Source organism: Panthera pardus, unplaced genomic scaffold (genome assembly GCF_024362965.1).
Source record: "Panthera pardus isolate Hobbes unplaced genomic scaffold, ASM2436296v1 HiC_scaffold_13, whole genome shotgun sequence".
NCBI lineage: Eukaryota > Metazoa > Chordata > Mammalia > Carnivora > Felidae > Panthera > Panthera pardus.
In genome coordinates, this window is record NW_026526688.1 from 15843604 (window position 1) to 15853224 (window position 9621).

Below are 9621 nucleotides of genomic sequence, written 5' to 3' on the forward strand. Positions count from 1 at the left end.
ATCCCTGAAAGATACCCCTGAAAGATCCCTGAAAGACACTCCCACAATACCCTTCCCTCCATCAGAGTAGCTGCAGGGAAAGCAGCCTCACAGGCATGCTGCCTGTCCCAGCTGGGCTCAGGAGACAGCTAACCCTTCTCTGTTGTCTGAGGTGCAGTTGACTTTAGGGGTGCAAACTTTGGCTCTCCTTACATGTACATTAAAAAGACACCATTTGTACACTAGCCTTGGTTGAAAGTCATCCAAAAGATCCTTGTTGACAAGCAACAATGTGATTCAGCTGAAGCTGATGTGAATTTATCAGGGTGGGAGGGGCAGAGGCAGAGAGAGAATCCTAAGCAGGCTCCATGCCCAGAGCTGGGGGGGAGGGGTGCGGTGGGCAATGGGGCTCAGTCTCGTGACCGTGAGATCACGAGCTGAACCGAAAATCAGGAGTCGGATGTCCGACCTACTGAGCCACCCAGGTGCCCTTGCTAGGATAAAGTTGCAAGATAAAGTGAGGCGTATTACATTTTTTAGAGTTTATTTGAGTCGAAATGGATTTGAATCGGCAGCACTAAACCAGAAGTGGTTAGGAGCTCCATAGGAGCTAAGGGAAAGACTTCACAGAAAAGACGCAGAAGCAAAGTAAGGAAATGACTTGATTGGCTCTAGCTGGACAGAAGCCTTATTTGGAAAAGTCGGCTGTTTGTGATTGGTTGTCCGTAGGTTTTGACTTCCTAGCCCTGAGGCGTGACAGGCTTAGGTTTGGGTTTGCTTACATAGGCTGTCTGGGCAATAGAGTCACCTCAGTCCTAATACTTATTTTTCAATTCCAGTTGGAAAATATCCTTTTGTTTTAACCTCCTGGCTGGCAAGAGCTGAGCTGGAGACAGCTGGAAGGCCGGGTATCGAGATGATCAATGACAAGCCAAAATGAGAGTAACAGTGGTGCCTTTAAATGCTTACTGTGAGGGTATGAGCAGGAGGCAGACTGAGGAAAGCACTGGCTCTCCCAGTGTTTTGTTCTTCCCGTGGAACAGGGCGGGCACCAACAGGAAGCCCCAGACAAAAGACTCCTACCGTTTTGTGAAGAGGAGACAGGGTGAGGGGTGGACTGGGAGTGAAAAAAAATGAATGCTGAGTCAGAGTGAAGGAAAGTGTCTTTCAGAGTCCCCTTTCCCCCAAGCCTAGAAGGTGGCCTCTGCAGAGGTGTCTGAAAAATGACTCAGCCATGGGCCTCCCAATAAGGAGGCCTCCAAATGAAGGAATGCAGATATCTGTAAGAGCATCGCCGGCCAGGAGGGTCTGGGTATCCCTGCAGAGACTCAGTTCGGTGCACACAGATACCGTGTATGCAGGGAGGTCAGCTTTCCCCCACGCGGTCTGCCAGGGAAAGCCTCTGTAATTCCTAACGTCGGGCCTGAGAGATCACACATAGGGTTGCGACCTGGAGTCCGACTCCTCACTTCTCAGCAGGACTTTCGCATCCACAACCCAAGACCTACCTGGATGTCAGTGGAAAGAGACTTGTGACACCACACAAAGAGATTTCGAGTGCGCAGATCTTAGAAGGTCTTCTGAGCATCAGTCTGCCTTCTAAACCCTCATTTGTTCATTGGCGATTTTTCCACATATACTTCCTGGGAATAGATATATAATGAACGTTGGCTGTATTATCTTGACCTTTGTTACTATTTTCCTTTAAAAACACAACAACGCAAAGAGGCACTGGTTTGTTAGAATGAGTGTCAACGACCTGTTTCCCTTCATCTCGTATTCCAGCGTTGTGATATTCATTCCCCTCCACACCCACTCACCGTGTAAAACCCGGTGAGGAAATCAGCATTTCCTCCAGAGCCCAGCGTGCCCCACATGGGGGTTAAGAGCCGTCCCTGAAAAGCCCACCGATTCTGACTAAGCGTGGCTTCCTCTCTTTGTGGTGTGGGGGAAGCTGGTCATACCAAGACCTATCAGTTGGCCTGCCCTGGGAGGGGCCAGAAGCAGCTGTATACTTTGTACACTGTTGAGTCATCAAGGTTTCCTTTGCTTTTGACAGATAAATAAGTAGAGATTAGAAGGCTGCCAGAGGCTACCTAGGATAAGGCAATTTAGAATTCACCCACCCTGGAATTTTTTGGACTCAGCTTATCCTTATTGACTTCAAAGGGAGGGAAATAGCCTCTTACCAGGTGTTCCCTGTTTATTCCACCAACCATCTGACAGATTCCAGAAGGGCATGAAATGTGGCTTTCAGCTTTATGGTCCTAGTACCTAGCACAATCCCTGGCAAAGAAATGATGAATACTCAATACATATTTGTTCAGTAACAACTTGAGGGGTGGCTGGGTGGGTGGCTCCGTCGGTTGGGCGGCCAACTCTTGATTTTGGCTCAGGTCATGATCTCACAGTTCGTGCGTTCAAGCTCCAGGTGGGGGTCTGTGCTCATTGCACAGAGCCTGCTTCAGATCCTCCGTCTCCCTCTTTCTGGCCCTCTCCGACTCCTGCTTTCTCTCTCTCTCTCTCTCTCTCTCTCTCTCAAAAATGAATACATGTTAAAAAAAATAAGAAAACAAACAAAATAACTTTAAGTTCCCCAGAGATCCTCTGCACGCTCAGGACTGAACCTGCTAACGTGGCTGCCGAGGTCATACAGGACCTCCCTTGAGGTAGCTCGGCAATGTGGTTGAGTGGGTAGGCCCTATAGCTAGACTCCTGGGTTCAAATCCTGGCCCTGCTCCTTCCTTTCGTCGTGGCTTTGGTCCAGTTACTTCAGTTTCCTCCTTTGTAAACTGGGGCTGTCTCATAAGGTTGATAAGAACAGAATATGAGTTAATATTTAAAACCACTTAGAATGGGGGCGGGCATCAAGTTGGGAAGTATATGTGCTGATAAGTAAAGAAAGCAGTTTTCCTAGTTCTCCGGGCATTTTCAATGACAGCAAACTGATGGCCATCTAAATAACCTGCCGTCGTTTTGTCGTGCTTCAAATTCATCAGACAACTCCTCTGTCATTCTCTGTTGACAAATTCTCATGTCACTCCTACGGGAAGAAAGATATTATTGCCCCCATTTTAGAGAAGGAGAGGCCGCAGTCCAGCCTGGGGAAGAGGCAGCTAGCTAGCTCAGTACAACCGGCGCTCCCTCCCTTCACGAACCCCAACAGAGGAAGTGTAGCTGTGGGAGTTGGAGCAGAGACGGGGGAGTCTGCATTGAAATGAGTTGTGACAAATGTCCCGCGAAAAATATTTCTTAGTCATAGTTTACCTGTGAGTTTCCCAGGCTGAACAATGGGTCGTTCGCAAACCGTAACACCTCTGGAGACAGCGGCACATGTTAACTCAGGATTTCCTGGAATGTAGTCGATGCCATTGGATATTATGCCACGCTGTCCAACTAAGGTGGTTCTTATCAACGCGGTGATCTGAAGGGACTTTTTACATCGGGGCTTCAACATAAAGTAGATAGCCTTAAGGCTCTCAGATGAACTTTCATAAGAAGCTTCCATCCGGGACTTGAGTTTTAGGAAGACATTTGTGAAGAGAATCTATTACACATAATTTAAAAGTTTTAGTGGTTAACTTTAAAGGATATGAATGTATGATAGTGGCTCTGAGTCGAGTCTGTCTTTCTTTTTATGTTCTCATTGGATAAACCAAACCACTGTTTTGGTTCAGCCATCTCAACCTTTCAATTCTGCTCCATGCTTGAGGGTGTATGAGGGGATGGGATGGGATAGGGAGACAGCAGGGATAAATGAGATCCTAATTTTGTATGACTATATACTAATAATAGAAACCTAAATGACATTTAAGTGATATTTGACTCGTTTGACCATCAGATATACCTGGAAAGTTCATATTCCATTTCTCACAGTAAGATTATTGAAATTTTTTTTCAGAAGGCTAACAAGTTGATCAGTTAGGGATAAAGTACCGAAAGTAAATGGAAGGATGGAGTCTGTCCACTAAAAGCAGACTTTAATATTTAAGTCATTAAATTTTGTATCAGCCTGGGTTGGGACAAGGGAGTGTTGAATCAGACCGTAGCTGATATGCACAAGCCAGACACATCTGAGTTTTTTTTTTTTTTTTTCCCTCATTCCAGAGTCTCAAGTTCATTGCAGGGGACAGAGAGCCATGAAGGGTGAATGGGGAGCAGGAGTCGGGGAAGGTGGGGTGAGACTGTGCAGGTTCAGAACAAGATTTCAGTAAACAGGCTGCCTCCACCCCTCACCCCAGCAGTAGTCCACCTCATTCTTACAGATTTTTAAATAGTAGAAACCCAACAGATACTACTTGAAAATTTTATTTTTCAATCATTTCCATCTGAATTTGCATCACCAGCGATGCTTCTGGACACCAGTGATCAAAATAGACACGGGGTAGTGTTGGCTGGAAACAGGGATCTACTATTTCTATATGGAGCTCTTGATTGCATTATTATTTTTTTTTAACTTGTAATGTTTATTTATTTTTGAGAGAGACAGAGCATGAGCCGGGAGGGGCAAAGAAAGAGAGGGGGACCCAGAATACGAAGCAGGCTCCAGGCTCTGAGCTGTCAGCACAGAGCTGGATGCGGGCCTCAAATCCACAAACTGTGAGACCATGACCTGAGTCGAAGTTGGACACTTAACTGACTGAGCCACCCAGGCACCCCGATTACATTGTATTCTGATTCAAAACTGGAAATAAACAACAGCAAACACACCCAGGCACCCCGATTACATTGTATTCTGATTCAGAACTGGAAATAAACAACAGCAAACACACACACACACACACACACACACACACACACACACACGCACACACACACACACTAAGGTTTTTGAGCAGAATCAGGTTTTTTTTTTAAGCTTTAAAAATGGGGAAGCATCTTGGAAAACTTGAAGGTCTAGAAATAAATGCTGTAAATGAACAACAGGATCTAGATATATTGTAATAAACTTACTTATTCAGGGGGCGCTGGGTAGCTTGGTCGGTTAAGCTTCTGACTCTTGATTTTGCTCAGGTCATGATCTCATAGTTCATGAGTTCGATTCCCACATGGAGCCCCATCCTGACAGCACACAGGCTGCTTGGGATTCTCTCTCTGTCTCTTCCATGTGCATGCACACTCTCTCTCAAAATAAAAAAACTTAAAAAAAAAAAGTTGTAATTTGGCCACGATCACTCTACTGTTAGTGGCCTAATACAGACTGGGACCCAAATATCCTCGTTCCTAACATCCACATGCAGTTACTTTTGATGTTAACCTATTATTTCCTAATCATCTATGCAGTGGACTGACTCAGACCCTCCCACATCGACATTCACTTTTTTTCTCTTGCTCAGGATCAACTGAAAGCTAGACAAATACGGAAAGAAATGAAGACTTGGAATCTTTCTTTGATCTGTGGAAAGTTCTGGCAAATCACTGATGATGACATACTAATGGTGTACAGGGAAAACTTTTGGTAAAAAGATTTCTGTAAAAGGCAATTCTATGCCATTCTAGTTACTCCTGCTTCTCGCTGCCCAAGTCTCATCAAGGAAGGAAATTTTTAAGAGTACAGATTTATTTCAGGTGGCAAGTGGAACTTTATTCTAATGGACTAGAGTAAGAGTAGCACTTCTCAAATGCCACATCAAAGATTCAGATTCTGATAGCAGCATGTATAGGTTTTCCCCCCACACCATTAATCAATTCTCAGACACCAGCTAAGTAGATGTTTTTCACTGCAGCTTAATTCTGACACTGTCTACCTGGAGATAGTATCAGATGGCACAGGTTAAGGTCTCAGTCCTGCCAACTTCAAGTTGAGATTGTCACCTCTGCTTCTGATGGTGGGCTAGAAATCAGAGGTTCCACTGATCCCCTAATGGGTTCCCTTAGTGAGATCCCCTTCTAATGGGTTCCATTAATTAGCTAGAGTGGCTCACAGAACCCAGACCAACATTTTATTCACTAGATTGCCAATTTTTTGTAAAAGGCTAGAACTTAGAAACAGCCAGAGGGAAGAGATGGTTAGGACAGGGTTTAGGGAAGGGACGCAGACCGTCCATGCTCCCCGGGTGCACCATTGTCCCCACATCTCCATGTGTTCACCAACCCAGAAGCTCTCTGAACCCAGTTCTTTTGGGTTTTTATGGAGGCTTTATTACGTAGGCATAATTGATTAAATCATTGGCCATCGGTACATCCCCTTTTCTTGGGAAGTACTTTCCTCTAATCTGAGATGATGTCCTTCTTTATTTGGGGGCCGAGGGGTAAATGAGAAGGTGGGTTAAAATGTCTTTTTTTTTTTTTTTTTTTTATGAATAATGGTGATAATGGATAGTGTTCCAAAAATGTTATTTGGCAAAACAAAAAACAAAAAACAAAAAAAAAAGATTTTTTTAAAAATTCCATACAATCAAAGGTTTGTGAACACAACTAAATTTTGTCCCATTATCCCATTACTGTACTCCCTCATATTGAATCTCATTTCAGCAAATCAGGGCTTACATGGATGAGGCCACTCCCACCATCCTCACCTCTCAGGTCCATGACCTCATTTCCAACATGGTCTGCTTCCTGCTACTTGGTCCCTGTACTCAGTCACATCATTTTCATGATCAGATTTGCCCCACTTTCCACTCACTCTCTGACCACGGTCTCCCCTCATTTCGTCACATTGTTCCACTACTGACCCTACAACAGATATTCAGATTTATCAGGACCACCAGGCTCTGGACCACTCTTCATATTCCCTGCATTTATACCCCTTCTGTTTCCCCTGCCCTCTCTAGCTGGTTCACGTTCTCTGGTTCATCAATTCAGTAACTCATTTTTCAGTATCCTGAAGTCTGTGGCTCCTCTGTATTTTTTTTTTTTTCAAGTTTATTTACTTATTTTGCAAGAGAGGGAGGGGAGGGGCAGAGAGAGGGAGAGAGAAAATCCATGAACCATGATATCATGACCTGAGCCAAAGGCAGACGCTTAACCAACTGAGCCATCCAGGCACCCCCTCTGTAATTTTTTTTTTTTTTAACAAATGTGGGCAAAGGTCCAAAGTTGGATAAAGCCAACACATGCCAATATCCAAGCAGCTGAGTGCACCAGATAAAATCATGCCAACGGGGCAGCTGGAGCCACTGTGGATTCATAATCTCTGGTCTTGAGGAGGCCCTCAGCACCCCCCAGAGACCTCCCTGAGCTTCTCTGCCCAACTCCCTCTCCCGCTCTTGACAATGATTGTTTGCAAACTCTTCTTACTCTTTCAACCTTTGATCCCACTGTCCCCTCCCTAACTTGGAGCAGAGTCCTTGCCTTCTACTTCACAGGAAATATAGAGGCTATTATAAAGGAACTTCCGGCCACAAAAACTGTAACCCTAGCTTCCTCAGCACCCCGCCTCACATTTTCCCCTGTTAAAAAAAAAAAAAAAGTCTCCCCTCCTCTTTCCCACAGTTGTTCAGGTTTATCCTTCCTCACTTCCTGCTCTAGCTACTCCCTTCTCTCTCTCCCGTCCTTCAAAGCCAATTTCTCAAGTTTCTTATACTTGTTAGTTCCGTTTCCTCATTTTCCACTAATGTATTGATCCACTCTTAGCTGGCTTCTGTCTCAATATTTGCAGAGTGCCCTTTGTCAGGCTCACTTATAACCTGTCACAAATCCAGTGCCGTTAAAAAAATTTTTTTTTTCTCTGAATTGTTGGTAGTTTGTCACACTGGCCACTTCCTCTGGAACGTTTCTTCCTGTGGCTTTCTCAGCCTCTACTGTTTTCCCACCTTTGACTTTGGTGGTCCTTTGTCTCCTTTTCTGGGTGTTCAAATGTTGGTGCTTCCTCTTCCCATGTGTACTCTCCCTGGGTGGCATCTCTAGACAAAGCACCTCCAAGGCCTCTCTCTTGACCTTGTCTACTCTCCCCCTTGTTGACTGTCCTCCTGCCACAGTGGCCCCATTAATGCTTCTTAAACCTGCCAGGCAGAAATGGGTTTTTGGAAATTCTTTGGTAAAATCAGTGAATTAGCATTCAACATGCTGGCCAACCATGCTCCCCTCTAAGGCTGTCAGGTCTCCAAGCTTACATTTAAGTCACATAGGGGCACCTGGGACGCTGAGTCGGTTGAGAGTCTGACTTCAGCTCAAGGTCATGATTTCGAGGTCTGTGAGTTCGAGCCCCGCGTGGGCCTATGCTGCTGACAGCTCAGAGCCGGGAGCCTGCTTTGGATCTCCCTCTCTCTTTGTGTCTCCCTCTCTCTTTGCTCCGCCCGTGCGCATCCACACACACACACACACACACACACACACACACAGGCGCGCACACACATACACACACTCTCAAAAATAAACATTAAAAGTTAAAAAAAAAAGTCACATAAAAACAAAGCAGAAGGAGATCAGACAATGGATTCTTTTAACTCAGACATGCTCCTTAATAGCTTTTGTACCAAGTTTAAATTTGGTAAAAACATTTTCTTGAAAGGGAGATGTCTGCCTTTTCTGAATATTCCTAAATATCTCAGTTCCTCAGGTCTTTTCATTATCTTTTTTTTTTTTAATGTGTTTTATTTAGTTTTGAGAAAGAGTGTGCAAGTGGTGGAGGGGCAGAGAGGGGGAGGGCAGAAGCAGCAGGCTCCTGGCCCTGTGCTGACAGCAGCCAGCCGGATGTGGGGCTCGAACTCACAAACCCTGAAATCATGACCTGAGCCCAAAGTTGTTTAACCAACTGAGCCACCCAGGTGCCCGCCCCCCTGCTTTTTTTTTTTGATTTTACTTCCAGGATAGTTAACATACAGGATAGTATATTAGTTTCATGTGTACAATATAGTGATTCAACAAGTCTATACATTACTCTGTGCTCATCATGATAAGTGGACTCTGAATTCCCTATCACCTATTTCACCGCTTCTCCCACCCACCTCCTCTCTGGTAACCACGTTTGTTCTCTGTAGTTAAGAGTGTGTTTTTTGGCTTGTCTTTCCCCCCTTTCTTCATTTGTTTCTTAAATTCCACGTATGAGTGAAATCATATATTTGCTAAGTCTTTTCATGACAAGTAGAAAATCGATCAAGAAACTAATATTCTAGTGTGTTCCTTCAACAGCAACCAAAAAACTGAACTGAGAATTACTTTGGGGTCAAGTTCTAATATTAAGCATGTTATGATTTTGCAACTAATACCTACAAAGTTTGAGGCAAAAAAAGAAAGTTAACAAGCTAAACAGAATCCTGTAACATGGCTTTTGGGAATGTATGGTATCCTCCCCACCGCTCCCCTCTGTGCTGATTTGTGTTCTCATTACTGAAACAGTTTTGTGCCATTTGCACCCCCCTTGATTTAATTTCACTTTTGAAGGCAGGTATGAATGGCGCAATAAAAAGGAGTCATTTATGTCAAGGGGTTTTAAAATGGAGCTGGGAGGCCATCAAGGTGGCCCTTCTGCACACATCTCACTGGGCGGGACCATGAACTTTTGTACTGGGCCAAACAGCAAATATTCCAGGGAAAGGAATTCCAGGGAACACGGGCAAGTTGTTACCGTAATGAACCAACGAGTGACAGCCTTAGCAACAACCGTGGTTAGCCAAGGTTAGTTTTCTGCTGTCAACACCAGTCAACATTTGTTGCAAACATATGCAAGCCTTCCCTTTTTTCTTTGTTTTTTTTATGTTT

At 44.6% G+C, this 9621-nt stretch overlaps 1 long non-coding RNA gene across 1 annotated transcript in view; it reads left to right on the plus strand.

Annotated features, from left to right (window-relative positions):
* Positions 1 to 9621, plus strand: part of LOC109251020 (uncharacterized) — a 54081-nt gene that overhangs the window by 38030 nt on the left and 6430 nt on the right. The window lies entirely within an intron of this gene.